The sequence below is a fragment of the Bubalus kerabau genome, chromosome X (genome assembly GCF_029407905.1).
Source record: "Bubalus kerabau isolate K-KA32 ecotype Philippines breed swamp buffalo chromosome X, PCC_UOA_SB_1v2, whole genome shotgun sequence".
Classification (NCBI taxonomy): Eukaryota; Metazoa; Chordata; class Mammalia; order Artiodactyla; family Bovidae; genus Bubalus; species Bubalus kerabau.
This window is the reverse complement of record NC_073647.1, coordinates 8,103,368-8,124,610: the sequence shown is the minus strand read 5'-3', so window position 1 is coordinate 8,124,610 and position 21,243 is coordinate 8,103,368. Positions and strand designations below refer to the sequence as shown.

General features: G+C 43.3%; 1 pseudogene; it reads left to right on the top strand.

The window, feature by feature from the left end:
- The first annotated feature begins 5,175 nt into the window (after positions 1 to 5,175).
- The window catches only part of LOC129639519 (RNA-binding motif protein, X-linked 2-like), a 49,834-nt pseudogene continuing 33,766 nt past the window's right edge, over positions 5,176 to 21,243 (top strand).

Below are 21,243 nucleotides of genomic sequence, written 5' to 3'. Positions count from 1 at the left end.
TGTGATTGTTGAGCTTTAAGCCCGCTTTTTCACTCTCCTCTTTTGCTTTCATCAAGTGGTCTTCAGTTCCTCTTCACTTTCAGCCATAGGGGTGGTGTCATCTGCATATCTGAGGTTATTGATATTTCTCCTGGCAATCTTGATTCCAGCTTGTGATTCATCCAGCCTGGCATTTCGCATGATGTACTCTGCATATAAGTGAAATAAACAGGGTGACGATCTACTCGTTTCCCAATTTGGAACCAGTTCCCTGTTCCATGTCTGGTTCTAACTGTTGCTTCTTGATCTGCCTACAGATGTCTCAGAAAGCAGGTAAGGTGGTCTGATATTCCCGTCTCTTGAAGAATTTCCCCCAGTTTGATGTGATCCACACAGTCAAAGGCTTTGGCATAGCCAATAAAGCAGAAGTAGATGTTTGTCTGGAATCCTCTTGCTTTTTCTATGATCCCACGGATGTCGGCAATTTGATCTCTAGTTCCTCCGCCTTTTCTAAATCCAGCGTGAACATCTGGAGGTTCTCAGTTCACATACTGTTGAAGCCTAACTTGGGGAATTTTGAGAAATACATTGCTAGCATGTGAGATGAGTGCAACTGAGTGGTAGTTGGAACATTCTTTTGCGTTGCCTTTGAGATTGGAATGAAAACTGACCTGTTCCAGGCCTGTGGCCACTGCTGAGTTTTCCTAACTTGCGGGTGCATTGAGTGCAGCACTTTCACAGTATCATCTTCAGGATTTGAAATAGCTCAGCTGTTGCCAGAGCAGAACTCAAACTTTCCATCTGAAAACCCTAGGGAACAGGGAGTCATAAACTCCTTCTGAGGCTTCTGCTGCAGCCTGCTTGCAGGTTGGATCGCAGCACGCCAGGCCTCCCTGTCCATCACCAACTCCCGGAGTCCACCCAAACCCATGTCCATTGAGTCGGTGATGCCATCCAGCCATCTCATCTTCTGTCATCCCCTTCTCTGCCTGCCCTCAATCTTTCCCAGCATCAGGGATTTTTTCCAATGAGTCAGATCTTCGCATGAGGTGGCCAAAGTATTGGAGTTTCAGCTTCAGCATCAGTCCTTCCAATGAACACCCAGGACGGATCTCCTTTAGGACGGACTGGTTGGATCTCCTTGCAGTCCAAGGGACTCTCAAGAGTCTTCTCCAACACCACAGTTGAAAAGCCTCGATTCTTCGGCACTCAGCTCTCTTTATAGTCCAACTCTCACATCCATACGTGACTACTGGAAAAACCATAGTTTTGACTAGATGGACCGTTGTTGGCAAAGTAATGTCTCTGCTCTTTAATATGCTTTCTAGGTTGGTGATAACTTTCCTTCCAAAGAGTAAGCGTCTTTTCATTTCATGGCTGCAATCACCATCTGCAGTGATTCTGGAGCCCAGAAAAATAAAGTCAGCCACTGTTTCCCCATCTATTTGCCATGAAGTGATGGGACCAGATGCCACGAACTTCGTTTTCTGAATGTTGAGCTTTAAGCCAGCTTTTTCACTCTCCTCTTTCACTTTCATCAAGAGGCTCTTTAGTTCTTCTTCACTTTCTGCCATAAGGGTGGTGTCATCTGCGTATCTGAGATTGTTGATATTTCTCTCGGCAATCGTGATTCCAGCTTGTGCGTTTCTCATGATGTACTCTGCATATATGTTAAATAAGCAGGGTGACAATATACAGCCTTGACGTACTCCTTTCCCTATTTGGAACCAGTCTGTTGTTCCATGTCCAGTTCTAACTGTTGTGTCCTGACCTGCATACAGGTTCCTCCAGAGGCAGGTCAGGTGGTCTGGTATTCCCACCTCTTTAAGAATTTTCCAGAGTTTATTATGATCCACACAGTCAAAGGCTTTGGCATAGTCAATAAAGCAGAAATAGATGTTTATCTGGTATCTGGAACTCTCTTGCTTTTTCGATGATCCAGCAGATGTTGGCAATTTGATCCCTGGTTCCTCCGCCTTTTCTAAAACCAGCTTGAACATCTGGAAGTTCACGTATTGCTGAAGCCTGGCCTGGAGAATTTCGAGCATTACTTTACTAACATGTGAGATGAGTGCAATTGTGTGGTACTTTGAGCATTCTTTGGCATTGCCTTTCTTTGGGATTGGAATGAAAACTGACCTTTTCCAGTCCTGTGGCCACTGCTGAGTTTTCCAAATTTGCTGGCATATTGAGTGCAGCACTTTCACAGCATCATCTTTCAGGATTTGAAATAGCTCAACTGGAATGCCGTCACCTCCACTAGCTCTGTTGATAGTGGTGCTTCCTAAGGCCCACTTGACTTCACATTCCAGGATGTCTGGCTCTAGCTGAGTGTGAGTGATCACACCATTGTGATTTTCTGGGTCGTGAAGATCTTTTTTGTATATTTCTTCTGTGTATTCTTGCCACCTCTTCCTAATACCTTCTGCTTCTGTTAGGTCCATACCATTTCTGTCCTTTATTGAGCCCATCTTTGCATGAAATGTTCCCTTGGTATCTCTAATTTTCTTGGCGAGATCTCTAGTCTTTCCCATTCTATTGTTTTCCTCTCTTTCTTTGCATTGATCGCTGAGGTCTGAGGAGGCCTTACAAATAGCTGTGAAAAGAAGAGAAGCGAAAAGCAAAGGAGAAAAGGAAAGATATACCCAGATATAAGATATGATAGCCTTCCTCAGTGACTGAAGCATACATAGGGACAAAAACATGGCAGCGACATGTTCACCAGAAAATTCTCTGCCCTCATTGCCAACTGCCAGAGAATAACCATCATCTCTCTTCTTTCATGGACCTTTGTGAATAAATAAATAAACCACACAATTGACTAAAGTCAGAAACATAGGACAGCATAGTATGGCCATTGCTAGCGTTTTGTCTTTATCATCTCAGTTAATTCTCACAATACCCTGGTGACGTAGTTCCTATTGCTATCCTCGTTTTACAGATGTAGAGACCAAGATTAAGTGAGAATAAGTAAACCTAACAGTTTAGCCAGCTAGCAAATGGTTAGCACAGCCAGGATTTAGATGCCAACAATCTGGCTCCAGGGCCCCTCACTCCCATAAATCTAATACATCAAACCATGATTTGTGGTTATGACTTGAGGCTCCATTCAGTATTTAAGGTTTTAAAAGTGTGCAGTTAAGTAAAATTTAAAGAAAAACACTACCATGCCTGATGCCAAAGTAGGCAACATTTGTCAAGGGTCACATGGGTTACTACAGTTGGGAAAACACACATTCACTGTGGAAATCTGAGCTGTGAAGGGACACACTTCCTGAGCTGTCATAGAATTCTCAGGCAGTCTAATGCAAATCATGATGAAAACTCTAATACTTCTCTCATGAGATAACTAATATTAAGCCAAAATTGTGCATAGGCTATCAAGCCAAGAGAGGCAGAGGCCTGCTGAACTCAACCAGGGCTAACATGAGGAGGAAACGTCTTGGTTAAAATCAGGAAGAGGTATCAGATTGCCATCTCTTACCATCTTTTTGAAAAAGAAGTGGTCCCCAAACCCTTTTTTAGTTAATTTCTTACCCACTCTCCAGAAACATGAAGCAGAAGGCATTATGCCTTAGGCACTGTAGGTGAGATGACCCGGTCCCATGATACATTTAGGAGCCTACCAAAATGATTTGGTTTCTGATCTCAAATGGGGTGGACAAAAAACAGTTGTGTAAGATAACACAAGATAAGTACATTGTCAAGTATAGGGCGCATTGTTAGAAGTTATTTTCAGTATTTAGGATATTAACAAGTCTTGGGGCATCCATAAAACACTTCTTCAAGGAAAAAATCATAGAGCCTGCAATCTGGCCTGGCTCTCTCTTTTTTATTTTTTTAAGTATAAATTTATTTACTTTAATTGAAGGCTAATTTCTTTACAATATTGTAGTGGTTTTGCCATACATCAACATGAACCCGCCACTGGTGTACACAAAAATTTATTTATTCCTCAGCAAGGGCTCAGGATGGTTTCTAGAAAACATGATGAGGCGAGATAAGGGGGTGGGGGAGGCACCTCAAGAAAGCAGGTAATTTAGCCATGTCTGCAGGGGTCCACCACAGGGGACATGTATACCTCTGTAGAGGATTTACAGCCAGAAGCAATAGGAACTGTTTGTGAAGATGTAGCTCAATACAGAGTTGCAACAAAGGCAAAAACAAAAGGAAAGGGCTCTCTCTGTACCCCATAAGCATTCTTGAGTGTTCTGAACACTGTGCAGGTTTCTACACTTGCAATTTGATGTGGATTCGTTACTAAAATAGGCTAACGGCCTTTCTTAAGGGGGTGGGCTGGGTTTTGTTTTGTTTTCATAGTGCATCCGAGCATCCCACCTGCTCAGAAACCCAACCCTGTACTCCTGCTCCTGGAGACCGCTGGAGTATGGCAGACTCGGACTTCAGCCTCACTGCAAAAACTCAGAGCAAGCAAAGGCCTAGCTGGTCCACTTATACACGGGTGTTTTTTGTTTGTTTTTTTTTTTGTTTTTGTTTGTTTGTTTGTTTGTTTTTGGTAAACAAACAGACGGCCTTCCATATCTGTGGGTTTCACATCCGCAGATGCAGAGGGCCCTCTATGGGACTTGAGCATGCGCAGATTTTGGTATCCCCGCGTGTCCCGGAACCAGTCCCTGGCGACACCAAGGGGTGAACCTATTAGTTCGATTGCTTCCCCTTAGTACTGGCTGCTGGATATGGAGGGCTGAGCCAGGAGATAGGCCCCAAACGTTTCTCCAAAGTCTATGGGGCTAGGGTGAGGGCCCGCTCTTCCCGTCCACAAATCAGGCACAGGCCCTTGGTCTGGGAAGACGCCAGACCAAGTGCGCAGTCCTTGGTCAGCTAAGTTGCAACTTGGGGGCCTGAGTTCTGCTCTCACTCATGCTCCCTACCAGCGCCCCCCGTGGTGCGCACCTGGAGTCTCCCCCGCCCCCGCACCTCCTGCCCACCCCCGCCCCGGCCCCCAGGACAGCCAAGCTCCTGCCGCATGCGCACCTCAGCTGACCCAACCCCCAGCAGCCGGTGATAAACCCCCAGAGAGCGTGTATCCGGACTCTAGTCCTGACCCGACGCCAGAGTAGCCCTAACGGTGCCACATCTCGGCCTCCGCTTCTAGCCCTGAGTCCAGAGCCGGGGTCTCGGGAGATCCAGGACAGGCTCCGCTGAAGGCACAGCTTCCTGGACAGCGGTCGGAACATGAAGCCTCAGCCGCAGCGTGGCCACAATGCCGATGCCAACACCGACGCGGCCGTCGTGGGCTTCCTCAGGAGAATCGGGAAGAAGCTCATGGTCAGTGGCAGGCTGGGTGCTCGGTTCAGAGGGTTCCTGGAAACGAATTTCCCTAGGGAGGGGCGAGCGGGAGGATTCCTCCTCAGACGCGGCGGGTTCCTGCCTCTTCCTCAGCAGGCTCCTGCCTCTTCCTCAGCGGGCTCCTGCCTCTTCCTCAGCGGGCTCCTGCCTCTTCCTCAGCGGGCTCCTGCCTCTTCCTCAGCGGGCTCCTGCCTCTTCCTCAGCGGGCTCGCTCGACGGCCTGATCTTTGGCTTTGGGTTTCTTCTCTTGCAGAGGCCGAGCCCGCGAAGGTCTCGCTTCCTGGAGAGAGGGGAGAGGAGCCGAAGGCTCAGTCCGAACCTGAGCAGGGAGCAGCCGCGGAGGGGAAAGAGACGGGATATGAAGGAGAAGAAAAGGAAGGCGGCGATGTGGGCGCGGGAGATGCGGGCCCCCCGGATGGGGAAAGCCGCGAGGCCAAGGCTGAGGTAGAGGCTGAGGCGGGCGCGAGCGGCGGCGAAGGTGGAGAGAAGGGCGGGGAGGAGCAGCGCCCGGGAGCCGCCGTCGAGGTTCGGAAGGCGGCAGACAGGCGCCACCGAGTCTCCCGGCACACCTTCACGCTGGAGCAGCTGCGGGAGCTGGAGGCAGTTTTCCACCGCACTCCGTATCTCAACGTGGCCATGCAGTAAGCGGGCAGCTCTGGGGGCGTCGGCTGAGGCGAGCGGGTCCTTGTCCTCAGCTCCGGAGTTGAAAACCCCAGGGCGTGGGGCGGGGGCGGGGGCTCCTCTGCCCGGTGGGAATCGAGGCAGTATTACGGTGGGGAGTTTGAATAAGTCACGTCGGGAAACTGTCGGCCCACAGTTAACAAATGAGTCACCTGAGGCATGGTGGAGTACGTGCGCGGTTGGATTCTACTTTGATTTGAAATACTGGTCATCAGTTATTCATGGATTATATTTGCATTAATGTAAAGACTACATTGAACGTGAAAGTGAAAGTCGCTCAGTCGTGTCAGACTCTTTGGGACCCCATGGACTGTATAGTCCATGGAATTCTCTAGGCCAGAATACTGGAGTGGGTAGCAGTTCCATTCTCCAGGGGATCTTCCCAACCCAGGGATCGAACCCAGGTCTCCTGCATTGCAAGAGGATGCTTCACCAGCTGAGCCCCCAGGGAAGCCTTTCAAATACTACATTGAAAGAAAAGTGGAAGTGAAGTCGCTCAGTCGTGTCCGACTCTTTGCGATCCCAGGGACTGCAGTCTACCAGGCTTCTCTGTCCATGGGATTTTCCAGGCAAGAGTACTGGAGTGGGTTGCCATTTCCTTCTCCAGGGGATCTTCCTGACCCAGGGATCGACCCCAGGTCTCCTGCATTGCAGGCAGACGCTTTACCCTCTGAGCCACCAGGGACTACTACGTTAAAACATCCTTTATCTTAATTACTGAATTTTTAGTTACCCTTAAAGTTTGTGCCTGAGGTAGAACTGTCCCTAAAGCAAGCTACAGGGTGGAGAATGAATGGATTGCTGAGTGTCTGTGAATGCAGATAAAATTTTAAAAGCTATCATTTATGTTGCACTTACTGTGTTAAGCACTGGTCCTAAAGGGTTTTCTACAGATTGTCATTGCATCTTCACAACCCTATATGAATGTGGTAGCTACTGTTTTTTATCCCCGCTTCACCTGTTAAAAAACCGAAGCCCAGAGACGTGAAGAGACTTGCCCAAGATCCACACAGCTGGGATGTGGCTGAGATTTGATCTTAGGAGGCTGTTCAGTAGGCAAGGCCAGAGGTGATGGTGTGTTGGTCCAGGTAGTGGTAATGGATAGAAGTGAACAGGTTAAAGAGGTATTTAGAAGGTAAATTGACAGCAGTTCATGGTAGTTTGGACATAGGAGTAAAAGGAAATGATTAAGACAAATATCTGAATTTCTGATTTGCCCAACTGAATGGTGGGTGGTATACTCACTGAGCTAGGGCATATTGAAAGAGTGACAGAAATTTGCAAGAGACAGAGAAGGACTGATTGGAGAGCCTGTAGGCAAACCATATCATGGAAACCTCCATGGTGGTAGATGATTTAATGAGAAGGGATGGTAAATAGCATCAACTTTGGCTCAGTATTTTCTGTTCAGTTTGTTCAGATTACTCCAAGTTCGGTTGGCTTTTGCTGTGTGATAATTCTAAGAATCAGCCCAATTTCTCCCTTTCTCAAGTGTCAAACTCAAGATGCCCCTTGATTTGGGTGTCTAGAACTGCCTATATCTCATTTATACCTTTTGACTGCCTTCACCCAGGTCCCCCACCTGACTCCCTCTGGTAACCACCAATCTAATCTCTCTCTCTTTTTTTTAATTTTATTTTATTTTTTAAACTTTACATAATTGTATTAGTTTTGCCAAATATCAAAATGAATCCGCCACAGGTATACATGTGTTCCCCATCCTGCACCCTCCTCTAATCTCTCTTTTTTTTAGTTTGTTTCTTTTTGAAGTATAATTGACCTACAACAATATGTTAGTTCCCGTTCTACAACATAGTGATTCATTATTTCTATACATGTAAAAATGTTCACCATGAGTCTGTCAGCATAAAAGATATTCTATAATTATTGACTATATTCCCCACACTGTACATTTCATACCAGTTATTCATTTATTTTTCAACTGGAAGTTTTTACCTCTTAATCTCCTTCACCTATTTCTCTCCTCCCCCCACCCCTCCTTTCAGACAACCACCTGTTTTTTTTTTCTCTGTATGTATAATTATGTCTCTGTTTAGTTACATTTGTTCATTTGTTTCATTTATTAGATTCCACATGTAAGTGAAATCATACAGTGTTTGTCTTTCTGCGTCTGACTTATTTCACTAAACATAATAGTCTCTGGGTCCATCCACATTGTTACAAATAGCATAATTTCATTCATTTGTATGACTGAGAAGTATTCCATTGTATGTATATATACCACATCTTCTTTATCTATGTATCTGTTACTGGGCACTTAGGTTACTTTCATATTTTGGCTGTTGTAAATAATGCTGCTGTGAACTTTGAGGTGCAAATATCATTTTGAATTACTGTTTTCGTTTTCTTTGATATCTACCCAAGAGCGGAATTGCTGGATCATAGGATGGTTCTATTTTTAGGTTTTTGGAGAAACCTCCATACTGTTTTCCATAGTGGCTGCACCAGTTTACATTCCCACAGTGTAGGATTCCCTTTTCTCCACATCCTTGCCAACATTTGTTATCCTTTTGATGATGGCCATTTGGCAGGTATGAGGTGACCTCATTATGGTTTGGATTTGTGTTTCTCTGACGATTAACAGCATTGAGCTTTTTTTTTTTTTTTTTTCTTTTCTTCATATGTCTGTTGGCCATCTGTGTATCTTCTTTGGCAAAATGTCTGTTCAGGTCTTCTGCCCATTTTTGCATTAGGTTCTTTGTTTTATGATACTGAGTTGTATGAAGTGGAGTGAAAGTCACTCAGTCGTATCCGACTCTGTGACCCCATGGACTATACAGTCCATGGAATTCTCCAGGCCAGAATGCTAGAGTGGGTAGCCTTTGCCTTCTACAGGGGATCTTCCCAATCCAGGGCTCGAACCAAGGTCGTCTGCATTGCAGGCGGATTCTTTACCAGCTGAGCCACACAAGGGAAGCCCAAGAATACTGGGGTGGGTAGCCTATCCCTTCTCCAGCAGATCTTCCCGACCCAGGAATAGAACCAGGGTTGCCTGCATTGCAGGTGGATTCTTGACCAACTGAGCTATGAGGGAAGCCCGACCTGTTTTGTAAAAATTGGTTATTAAGTCCTTGTCAGTAATATCCTTTACAAAAATTTTCTCTCGTCCAGTAGGTTGTCCTTTTGTTTTGTATATGGTTTCCCTTGCTGTGCAAAAAGCTTTTAAGTATAATTAGATCTCATTTGTTTGTTTTTGCTTTTTTTTTTTTTTTTTTTTTGGCCTTAGGAGACAGATCCCAAAAAGTATTGCTGTGATTCATGTCAAAGAGTGTTCTGCCTATGTTTTCCTCTAGGAGTTTTATAGTATCTAGTCTTACTTTGGGCTTCCCTGGTGGCTCAGAGGTTAAAGCGTCTGCCTGGAATGCGGGAGACCTGGTTTCGATCCCTGGGTCGGGAAGATCCCCTGGAGAAGGAAATGGCAACCCACTCCAGTACTCTTGCCTGGAGAATCCCATGGAGGGAGAAGCCTGGTAGGCTTACATTTAGGTCATTAATCCATTTTGAGCTTATTTTTTTAATGTTCTGTGAGAAAATTGTTCTAATTTCTTTTACATGCAGCTGTGCAGTATTCCTAGCACCACTTATTAAAGAGACTGTTTTTCCTGTTGTATATTCTTACCTGCTTTGTCATAGATTAATTGACGATAAGTACTTGGGTTTATTTCTGAGCTTTCTAGTCTGTTCTCGTGATCTGTGTGCCTGTTTTTAATGCCAGTACCATATTGAGTGTTTATGTTTTGTTTTGTTTTGTTTTGTTTTTGCTACACCCCATGGCATTCAGAATCATCTCTGACCAGGGATCTAACCCAAGCCCCCTGTAGTGAAAGGGCAGTGTCAGGTGTCTTAACCACTGGACTGCCAGGGAAGTGCATTGATGACTATAGCTTTGTGGTATAGTCTGAAGCCAGGGAGTGTGAAACCTCTAGCTTTGTTCTTTTTTCTCAAGATGACTTTGGCCATTTGGGGGTCCTTTGTGGTTTCACATAAATTTCAGGATTATTTATTCTTTGGGTGAATTTATTGTTGGGTAAACAATGTCATATATTTCACTTTTTTGTAGGTTCTTTTTGTTTTTTTTTTAAATTAATTTTTTTTCTTTTCTTTTAATTTTATTTTATTTTTATTGGAGTATAGTTGCTTTACAATGTTGTATTAGTTTCTCCAGTAAAGCAAAATGAATGGGCTATACATATACACATAGCCCCTCTTTTTTTAAATTTCCTTCCCTATCATATATTATGATAGGGCTTGCATTAAATCTGTAGATTGCTTTGGGTTGTATGGATATTTTAGCGATATTACTTCTTCCAATCCAAGAACATAGATTATCTTTCCATTTCTTTGTATAATTTTTACATTCCTTCAGCAGTGTTTTATAGTTTTCAGAGTATAGATCTTTCACTTGGTGAAAGTTTATTTCACTTCCTTTGGTGAAACCAAACCTCCTTGGTTAAGATTATTCTTAGGTATAATGCTATTTAAAATTTTATTCTTTTTAATGCTATTGTAAATGGGATTGTTTTCTTGCTTCCTCTGATAGCTTATTATTAAGTGTATAGAAAAAAAGCAACACATTGCTATATATTAATCTTGAATCCTGAAACGGTACTGAATTCATTTATTAGTTCTAATAGATTTTTGGTGGAGACTTTAAAGTTATCTTTTTTAAAAAATTGAGGAATAGTTGATATATGATATTATATGTTTTAGGTGTAACCTAGTGATTCGCAATTTTTAAAGGTTGTACTCCACTATAGTTCTTATGAAATATTGGCTGTATTCCCTGTGCTGTACAATGTATCCTTGTAGCTTGTTTATTTTATACATAGTAGTTTGTACTTATTAATCCACTACCCCTATCTTGTCCCTCTCTCCTGTCTCTCCTCACTGGTAACCACTAGTTTATTCTCTATATCTGTGAGGCTTCTTTTTGGTTATATTCAATAGTTTGTTTTCATTTTTAGATTCCACATATAAGTGGCATCATACACTATCTGCCTTTCTCTGTCCCACTTATTTATTTCACTGAGCATAATACCCTCCAAGTTCATCCATGTTGTTGCAGATGGCAAAATTTCATTCTTTTTAATGCTGAGTAGTATTCTGTTGTATGTATATACCGTATCTTCTTTATCCATGCCTATGTTGATGGGCACTTACGTTTCTTCCATATCTTGGCTGTTGTGAATAATGCTGGTATGAACATTGGGGTGCATGTATCTTTTGGGGTTAGTTTTTCTTCTTTTTAGATATATACCCGGGATTGAAATTTCGGGGTCTTACGGTAGTTCTGTTTTTAAGTTTTTGAGAAACCTCCATACTGTTTTCTGCAGTGGCTGCACCAATTTACATTCCCACCAACAGTGTGCAAGTGTTCTCTTTTCTCCACAAGCTTACCAACATTTGCTATTTGTAGTCTTTTTGATGATAGCCATTCTGGCATGTGTGAGGTGATATCTCATTGTAGTTTTGGTTTGCGTTTCTCCTGTGATTAGTGATGTCTGTTTTATTGAGGTGTAGTTGATTTCAAATATTCTATTAGTTTCAGATGTGCAACATACCGACTGAAAATTTTTATAGGTTATTCTTCATTTAAAGTTATTATAAGATATTGGCTATATTGCTGCTGCTAAATTAAATAAATCCTTTTTAATTTTCCAATTCAGTTTCATTACTAGTAATTGATCTGTTCAAATTTTCTATTTCTTCTTGCTCCAGTCTAGGTAGACTCTACATTTCTAGGAATTTGTTAATTTCCTCTAGGTTATCCATTTTATTGATGTCTTATTAATTGTTCATAGTAGTCTCTTATGATCCTTTGTATTTCTGTGGCATTGGTTGTAACTTCTTTTTCATTTCTGATTTTATCGATTTGGACCCTCTTTTCCTTGATGTGTCTGGCGAAAGATTTATTAATTTTATTTCCTTTTTCAAAGAATCAACTCTTATTTGCATTGCTATTTTATATATTTTAAAATATATTTCATTTATTTCTTCTCTGATTTTTGTGATTTCTCCCTTGTACTAACTTTGGGTTTTGTTAGTTCTCCTTTTTCTAGTTCCTTTAGGTGTGCAGTTAGGTTGCTTATGTGAGATTTTTCTTATTTCCTGAGGAAAGCTTGAATTACTACAAACCTCCCTCTGAAAACTGCTTTTAGTGCATCCCATAGATTTTGGATTATTGTGTTTTCATTTTCGTTTGTTGCCGTTTGTTTATTTATATTTTTCCTTCAGTGACTCATTCATTGTTTGGTAGCATTTTGTTTAGCCTCCACGTGTTTGTGTTTTTTTGAAGCTTTTTTCCTTGTAGTTGATTTCTAGTCTCACAGCATTGTAGTTGGAAAAGATGCTTGATACCATTTCAGTTTTCTTAAATGTATTGAGGCTTGTTTTGTGGAGAATGTTCCATGTGCACATGAGAATGTGTTCAGTTCAGTTCAGTTCAGTTGCTCAGTCGTGTTTGACTCTTCGCAATCCCATGGACTGCAGTACGCCAGACCTCCCTGTCCATCACCAACTCCCGGCGTTTACTCAAACTTATGTCCATTGAGTCAGTGATGCCATCCAACCATTTCATCCTCTTTCATCCCCGTCGCCTCCTGCCTTCAATCTTTCCCAGCATCAGGGTCTTTTCCAATGAGTCAGTTCTTCCCATCAGGTGGCCAAAGTATTGGAGTTTCAGCTTCAGCATCAGTCCTTTCAATGAATATTCAGGACTGATTTCCTTTAGGATGGGCTGCTTGGATCCCCTTGCAGTCCAAGGGACTCTCAAGAGTCTTCTACAACATCACAGTTCAAAAGCATTAATTCTTCTGCACTCAGCTTTTATCGTCCAACTCTCACATTCATACACGACTACTGGAAAAACCAGAGCTTTGACTAGATGAACCTTTGTTGGCAAAGTAATGCCTCTGCTTTGTAATATGCTGTCTAGGTTGGTCATAACTTTCCTCCCAAGGAACAAGCGCCTTTTAATTTCATGGCTGAAATCACCATCTGCAGTGATTTTGGAGCCCCGAAAAATAAAGTCTGCCACCATTTCCACTGTCCGCCATCTATTTGCCATGAAGTGATGGGACCAGATGCTATGATCTTAATTTTCTGAATGTTGAGTTTTAAGCCAACTTTTTCACTCTCCTCTTTCACTTTCTTCAAGAGGCTCTTTAGTTCTTCTTCACTGTCTGCCATAAGGGTGGTGTCATCTGCATATCTGAGGTTGTTGATATTTCTCCTGGCAATCTTGATTCCAGCTTGTGCTTCATCCAGCCCAGTGTTCCTCATGATGTGCTCTGCATATAAGTTAAATAAGCAGGGTGACAATATACAGCGTCGACAATCTCCTGTCCCGATTTGAAACGAGTCTGTTGTTCCGTGTCCAGTTCTAACTGTTGCTTCCTGACCTGCATACAGATTTCTCAGGAAGCAGGTCAGATGGTCTAGTATTTCCATCTCTTGAAGAATTTTCCACAGTTTATTGTGATCCACACGGTTAAAGGCTTTAGCATAGTCATTAAAGCAGAAATAGATGTTTATCTGGAACTCTCTTGCTTTTTTGATGATCCAGCGGATGTTGGCTATTTGATCTCTTGTTGGAAGTTCATCATTCATGCACTGTTGAAGCCTGGCTTGGAGAATTTTGAGCATTACTTTACTAGCGTGTGAGATGAGTGCAACTGTGTGGTAGTTTGAGCATTCTTTGGCATTGCCTTTCTTTGGGATTGGGATGAAAACTGACCTTTTCCAGTCCTGTGGCCACTGCTGAGTTTTCCGAATTTGCTGGCATATTGAGTGCAGCACTTTCACAGCATCATCTTTCAGGATTTGAAATAGCTTATCTGGAATTCCATCACTTATACTAGCTTTGTAGGAAGCGATGCTTCCTAAGTCCCACTTGACTTCACATTCCAGGATGTCTGGCTCCAGGTGAGTGATCACACCATCGTGGTTATCTGGGTCATGAAGAACGTTTTTGTATAGTTCTTCTGTGTATTCTTGCCACTTCTTCTTAATGTCTTCTGCTTCTGTTAGGTCCCCACCATGTCTGTCCTTTATTGTGCCCATCTTTGCATGAAATGTTCCCTTGGTATCTCTAATTTTCTTTTCTTTTAATTTTGTTATTTTTGTTTGTAATGTTATTGATGTATAGTTGACATAGACTATTACACTGGTTTTAGGTGTACAACTCATGATTCATCATTTGTATACATTGTGCAGTGACTACAACAATAAGTTTGGTTATCCTGTGCCACCATACAAAGTAATACCATAATATTAACTACAATTCCTGTGCTGTATATTATATCCCCATGACAAGTTATTTTTTTTAATTAATTTATTTTACTTTACAATATTGTATTGGTTTTGCCATACACTGACTTGAATCCGCCAGGAGTGTACATGAGTCCCCCATCCTGAACCCCCCTCCCACTGCCCTCTGCATCCCATCCCCCTGGGTCATCCCAGTGCACCAGCCCCGAGCACCCTGTATCATGCATCAAACCTGTGCTGGAGATTCGTTTCACATATGATATTTTACATGTTTCAATGCCATTCTCCCACATCATCCCACCCTCACCTTCTCCCACAGAGTCCAAAAGATTGTTCTATACATCTGTGTCTCTTTTGCTGCCTCACATACAGGATTATCGTTACCTTCTTTCTGACTTCCATATATATGCGTTAGTATACTGTATTGGTGGTTTTCTTTCTGGCGTACTTCACTCGGTATAATAGGCTCCAGTTTCATCCACCTCATTAGAACGGATTCAAATGCATTCTTTTTAATGGCTGAGTACTATTCCATTGTGTATATGTACCACTGCTTTCTCATCCATTCATCTGCTGATGGACATCTAAGTTGCTTCCATGTCCTGGCTATTATAAACACTGCTGCGATGAACATTGGGGTACACGTGTCTCTTTCGAGTCTCATTTCGTCAGTGTGTATGCCCAGCAGTGGGATTGTTGGGTTATATGGCAGTTCTGTTTCCAATTTTTTAAGGAATCTCTACACTGTTCCCCATAGTGGTTGTACTAGTTTGCATTCTCACCAACAGTGAAAGAGGGTTCCCTTTTCTCCACACCCTGTCCAGCACTGATGCTTTTGAACTGAGGTGTTGGAGAAGACTCTTGAGAATCCCTTGGACTCTGAGGAGATCCAACCAGTCCATTCTAAAAGAGATCAGTCCTGGGTGTTCCTTGGAAGGAATGATGCTAAAGGTGAAACTCCAGTACTTTGGCCACCTCATGTGAAGAGTTGAGTCATTGGAAAAAACTCTGATGCTGGGAGGGATTGGGGGCAGGAGGAGAAGGGGACCACAGAGGATGAGGTGGCTGGATGGCATCACCCACTCGATGGGCGTGAGTCTGAGTGAACTCTGGGAGTTGGTGATGGACAGGGAGGCTTGGCGTGCTGCAGTTCATGGGGTGGCAAAGAGTGGGCCACGACTGAGTGACTGAACTGAACTGAAAGCTTTTGATTTCTCCTTCATATTTGAATGAGATCCTTGCTGGGTACAGTAATCTGGGCTGTAGGTTATTTTCTTTCATCACTTTAAGTATGTCCTGCCATTCCCTCCTGGCCTGAAGTGTTTCTATTGAACGATCAGCTGTTATTGTTATGGGAATCCCCTTGTGTTATTTGTTGTTTTTCCCTTGCTGCTTTTAATATGTCTTCTTTGTGTTTGACCTTTGTTAATTTGATTAATATGTGTCTTGGGGTGTTTTGCCTTGGGTTTATCCTGTTTGGGACTCTCTGGGTTTCTTGGACTAGGATGATTATCCTTCCCCATTTTAGGGAAGTTTTCAAGTATTATCTCCTCGAGTATTTTCTCATGGTCTTTCTTTTTGTCGTCTGCTTCTGGGACTCCTATGACTCGAATATTGGGGCATTTCACATTGTCCCAGTGGTCTCTGAGGTTGTCCACATTTCTTTTAATTCATTTTACTTTTTTCCTCTGTTTCATTTATTTCTACCAGAAATGGCAGCCCACTCCAGAATTCTGCCTGGAAAATCCCATGGACGGAGGAGCCCAGTTGGCTACTGTCCGTGGGGTCGCAAAGAGTCTGACACGAATGAGCGATTTCACGATCACTATTCACTATCTATCTTCTACCTCACTTATCCTGTCTTCTGCCTCTGTTATTCTACTGTTTGTTCCCTCCAGAGTGTTTTTGATCTCATTTATTGTATTATTCATTATATATTGACTCTTTTAGGTCCTTGTTAAACCTTTCTTGCATCTTCTCGATCCTTCTGTCCAGGGTATTTATCTGTAACTCCAATTTGTTTTCAAGATTTTGGATCATTTTCACTATATTCAGAATTCTTTATCAGGTAGTTTCCCTATCTCTTCCTCTTTTGTTTGGTTTGGTGGGCATTTATCCTGTTCCTTTACCTGCCGGGAATTTCTCTGCCTTTTCGTCTTGTTTATATTGCTGTGTTTGGGATGGCCTTTCTGTATTCTGGCAGTTGGTGGTTCCTCTTTATTGTGGAGGTTCCTCATGTGGGTGGGGCTGGATGGGTGGCTTGGCAAGGTTCCCTGGTTAGGGAAGCTTGTGTCGGTGTTCTGGTGGGTGGAGCTGGATTTCTTCTCTCTGGAGTGCAATGAAGTGTCCAGTAAAGAGTTTTGAGATGTCAGTGGGTTTGGTGTGACTTGGGCAGCCTGTATATTGAGGCTCACAGTTCTGTTCCTGTGTTGCTGGAGAATTTGTGTGGTATGTCTTGCTCTGGAACTTGTTGGCCCTTGGGTGGTGCTTGGTATCAGTGTAGGTATGGAGGTGTTTTATGAGCTCCTATCAATTAATGTTCCCTGGATTCAGGAGTTCTCTGGTGTTCTCAGGATTTGGACTTAAGCCTCCTGCCTCTGGTTTTTAGTCTTATTCTTAGAGTAGCCTCAAGACTTCTCCATCTATACAGCACCGATGATAAAACATCTAGGTAAATGATGAAAAGTTTCTTCACAGTGAGGGACACCTGGAGTGGTACACAGAGTTCAAAGGAGAAGAGAAGAGGGAGGAGGGAGATAGAGGTGACCGGGAGGACAGAGGGGGAATCAAAAAGGGCGAGAGCAAGCTAGCCAGTAATCACTTCCCTATATGCTCTCCACAGTCTGGATCCCTCAGAGATGTTCAAGGAGTTACATAGAGAAGACACGAGGCAGGAGGGAGACAGAGGTGGCCAGGAGGATAAAAGGGGGAATCAAAAAGAGAGAGACAGATCCAGCCAGTAATCCGTTCCCTACAAAGGTCCGTCTAGTCAAGGCTATGGTTTTTCCAGTGGTCATGTATGGATGTGAGAGTTGGACTGTGAAGAAAGCTGAGCGCTGAAGAATTGATGCTTTTGAACCGTGGTGTTGAAGAAGACTCTTGAGAGTCCCTTGGGCTGCAAGGAGATCCAACCAGTCCATTCTGAAGGAGATCAGCCCTGGGATTTCTTTGGAAGGAATGATGCTAAAGCTGAAAGTCCAGTACTTTGGCCACCTCATGCGAAGAGGCGAAGAGTTGACTCATTGGAAAAGACTCTGATGCTGGGAGGGATTGGGGGCAGGAGGAGAAGGGGACCACAGAGGATGAGATGTTTGGAGGGCATCACCGACTCGATGGATGTGAGTCTGATTGAATTCCGAGAGTTGGAGATGGACAGGCAGGCCTGGTGTCTGCGATTCATGGGGTTGCAAAGAGTCGGACACAACTGAGTGACTGAACTGAACTGAAGTGTTCTCCACAGCCCAGAACACACACAGAGATTCACCTTGTTGGGTAGAGAAGCAAAGGGGGAGCGGGGAGATAGAGGCAACCTGGTGAAGAAAAAGGAGAGTCAAAAGAAGGAGAGAGCAATCAGGCCAGTGATCTCGATCCCAAGTAAAAATGGGTACTGAAGATTGGGTTCTTAAAGGTACAAAGTTGATAACAAATACCAACAAGCAAAGATTAAAAATCTTGAGTAGAGGTTAGATCCTCAAAAATACAATATTAAAAAAACAAAAAAAACAAAAAACAAAAAACAAAAACGAAACCCAAAAAAAACAAAAAGCAAAAGAAAAAGTCACAGAAATTATAAAATATAGTTATATATATATATATATATATATATGAAGTTTGCTTTAAAAATAGGGTCTTTCTTTTTTTTTGCAAAGTAATAGATTATAAAATTGAAAATTAAAGGAGTCATGGGGACTTAAAAATAACAAAAAAAAATAAAATAAAACAAAAAAAATTTTTAATTAAAAAAAATGATAATAGTAAAAATATATCTAAGACTTTCCCTGGAGCTCTAGTGGACAGGGTGGGGTCAGTTCATTTTCAGATAGTTCCTTCGTCCGGCTTGTACTTCTCACTGTCTGTAGGCCCCTTCCTATGTAGTCGGTGCTAACTACAGGGTTTCAGTCTATTGCACCTGCCTCTTCCAAAGCAGTTCCCTCTGTTTATGTTAGCTTCTTCTGTTTGCTGGTCTCTTCATTGTCTAATTTCCACCATGACACAAGGGATGCGGTGGTGGCCACTTTTTTTTAGGCTCGCTTGTTCAGTCATTCTTTGGGGAGGGAAGAACACTGCAAACAAATATCACTGCGTGTGTTCACAGTGATTCAGCCACACTGGGTTTGCTCCACTCATGGCATGTGTGCTTTCCCAGTCTACACTGCTCAGTTCTGGGTTGCTCTGATGGGAACTGTCTTGATGTGGGCCCTGGTTTGCATGCACTTCCCAGGTCTAAGCTGTTCAGGTTCAGGTTCTCGGGTACTCTGCAAAGGTGCAGACTTGGTTGGGCCTGCGTTTTGCGCCTGTCGCAGGTCCGAGCAGCTCAGGTGACCAGGTCCTTGGCGCGTGTAGTCGCCCCCAGTTGAAGGCTGCAACTTATCCCCTCCCCCGTCCCAGCCACCGGGTATTCTGGGTGTACAACGGGCGCGCCTTCTCTCTTCTGGGAAGCTGATCTCTGGCTGCGACCCTCCCAGCAGATGTCGACCTTCCAGCATCCCAAGAAGTCTTGGTTAGCAACAAAGTCTCTTTGCAGGTTGGTAAAGGATGCCTCTCTGTGGCCGTGATTGCCCCCTTCCGGCTCTGGCTGCCCTTGCCTGCCTGTCTCCAGCAGGGGGATGGGACAGTCCGCAGCCGGCTAGCTCTGCTCAGTACGTTGTTCTGTGAGCGTGCCTGGTGGTGGTTAGGACTTTTCGCGGGATAGCTATCCCACAGTCTGGGTGGCTATCTCAAGCTAGTTCCCTCAGATTGCCCTCAGGGCATTCATGCCCGGTCCTTATCCTAAGCAATGCTGCCCACTCCTCCCTGTCCCTCCCCTGCTTGCTAGTGGAGGATGTGAGCGTCTGGGCTGTTGCACCGCTGGGAGTTGCTGTTAGGCACGTAATCTGTTGGTTTTAATTCTTGATTTATTTTTCCTCCAGGTTATTTTGCCCTCTGAGATTCTAAGGCTCGCCACAGACCCGTTGGAGAGAGTATTTCCTGGTGTTTTGAAGCTTCTCTCTTTTTTAAGACTCCTTTCCCTGGCCGGATCTCCATCCCTACCTCTTTTGTCTCTCTTTTTATCTTTTATATTTTGTCCTACCTCCTTTTGAAGACAATGGGCTGCTTTTATGGGTGCCTGATGTCCTCTGCCAGCATTCAGAAGTTGTTCTGTGGAATTTGCTCGGCTCTCAAATGTTCTTTCGATGAATTTGTGGGGGAGAAAGTGGTCTCCCCGTCCTATTCCTCTGCCATCTCAGGACCGCCCCCTCCAATTTTCTTGAAGAGAGCTCTAGTCTTTCCCCTTCTATTGTTTTCCTCTATTTCTTTGCATTGATTGCTGAGGAAGTCTTTCTTATCTCACCTTGCTATTCTTTGGAACTCTGCATTCAAATGGGTATATCTTTCATTTTCTCCTTTGCCTTTCCCTTCTCTTCTTTTAATAGCTGTTTCTAAGGCCTCCTCAGACAACCATTTTGCCTTTTTCATTTTTTTTTTCCTTGGGGATGATCTTGATCCCTGCCTCCTGTACAATAGCATGAACCTCTGTCCATAGATCTTCAGGCACTCTGTCTATCAGATCTAATCCCTCGAATCTATTTGTTACTTCCACTGTATAATTGTAAGGGATTTAATTTAGGTCATATCTGAATGGTGTAGTGCTTTTCCCTACTTTCTTCAATTTAAGTCTGAATTTGCCAATAAGGAGTTTATGACCTGTGCCACAGTCAGCTCCCAGTCTCGGTTTTGCTGACTGTATAGAACTCCTCTGTCTTTGGCTGCAAAGAATATAATCGGTCTGATTTTGGTATTGCCCATCTGGTGATGTCCATGTGTAGAGTCTTCTTTTGTGTTGTTGGAAGAGGGTGTTTGCTATGACCAGTGCATTCTCTTGGCAGAACTCTGTTAGCCTTTGCCCTGTTTCATTCTGTACTCCAAGGCCAAACTTGCCTGTTACTCCAGGTATCTCTTGACTTTCTACTTTTGCATTCCAGTCCCCTATAATGAAAAGGACATCTTTTTGGATGTGTTAGTTCTAGAAGGTCTTGTAGGTCTTCATAGAACCGTTCAACCTCAGCTTCTTCAGCATTACTGGTCGGGGCATAGACTTGGATTACTGTGATATTGAATGGTTTGCCCTGGGAATGAACAGAGATCATGCTGTCATTTTTGAGATTTCATCCACGTACTTCATTTGGACTCCTTTGTTGACTGTGATGGCTACTCCTTTTCTTTTAAGGGGTTCCTGCCCACAGTAGTAGATACAATGGTCATCCAAGCTAGATTCACCCATTCCAGTCCACCTTAGTTCACGGATTCCTAAAATGTCAACATGTATTCTGCTGCTTTTGGATGGGATGCTCTATCAGTCCATTAAGTCTAATATGTCATTTGAGGTCAGTGTTTCCTTATTGATTTTCTGTCTGGATGATCTGCCCGGTGATGTAAGTGGGGTGTCACAGTCCTGAATATCATGTTTACTGTCAGTTTCTCCTTTATGTTTGTTAGTACCTACTGTATGTATTTTAGGTGCTCTTACGTTGGGTGCCTATATATTTACAGTTGTTACATCTTCTTGAGTTGATTCTATGTTCGTTATATAATGTCTCTCTCTTGTTATGGTCTCTGTTTGAAAGACTAGTTTATCTGATACAAGTGTTGCTACCCCAGCTTTCTTTTGATTTACATTTGCATGGGATACCTTTTTCCATCCTCTCACTTTTGGTCTGAGTATTTAGATCTGAAGGGAGACTCCTGTAGGCAGCCTGTATGTGGAATTTGTTTCTGTGTCGAGTC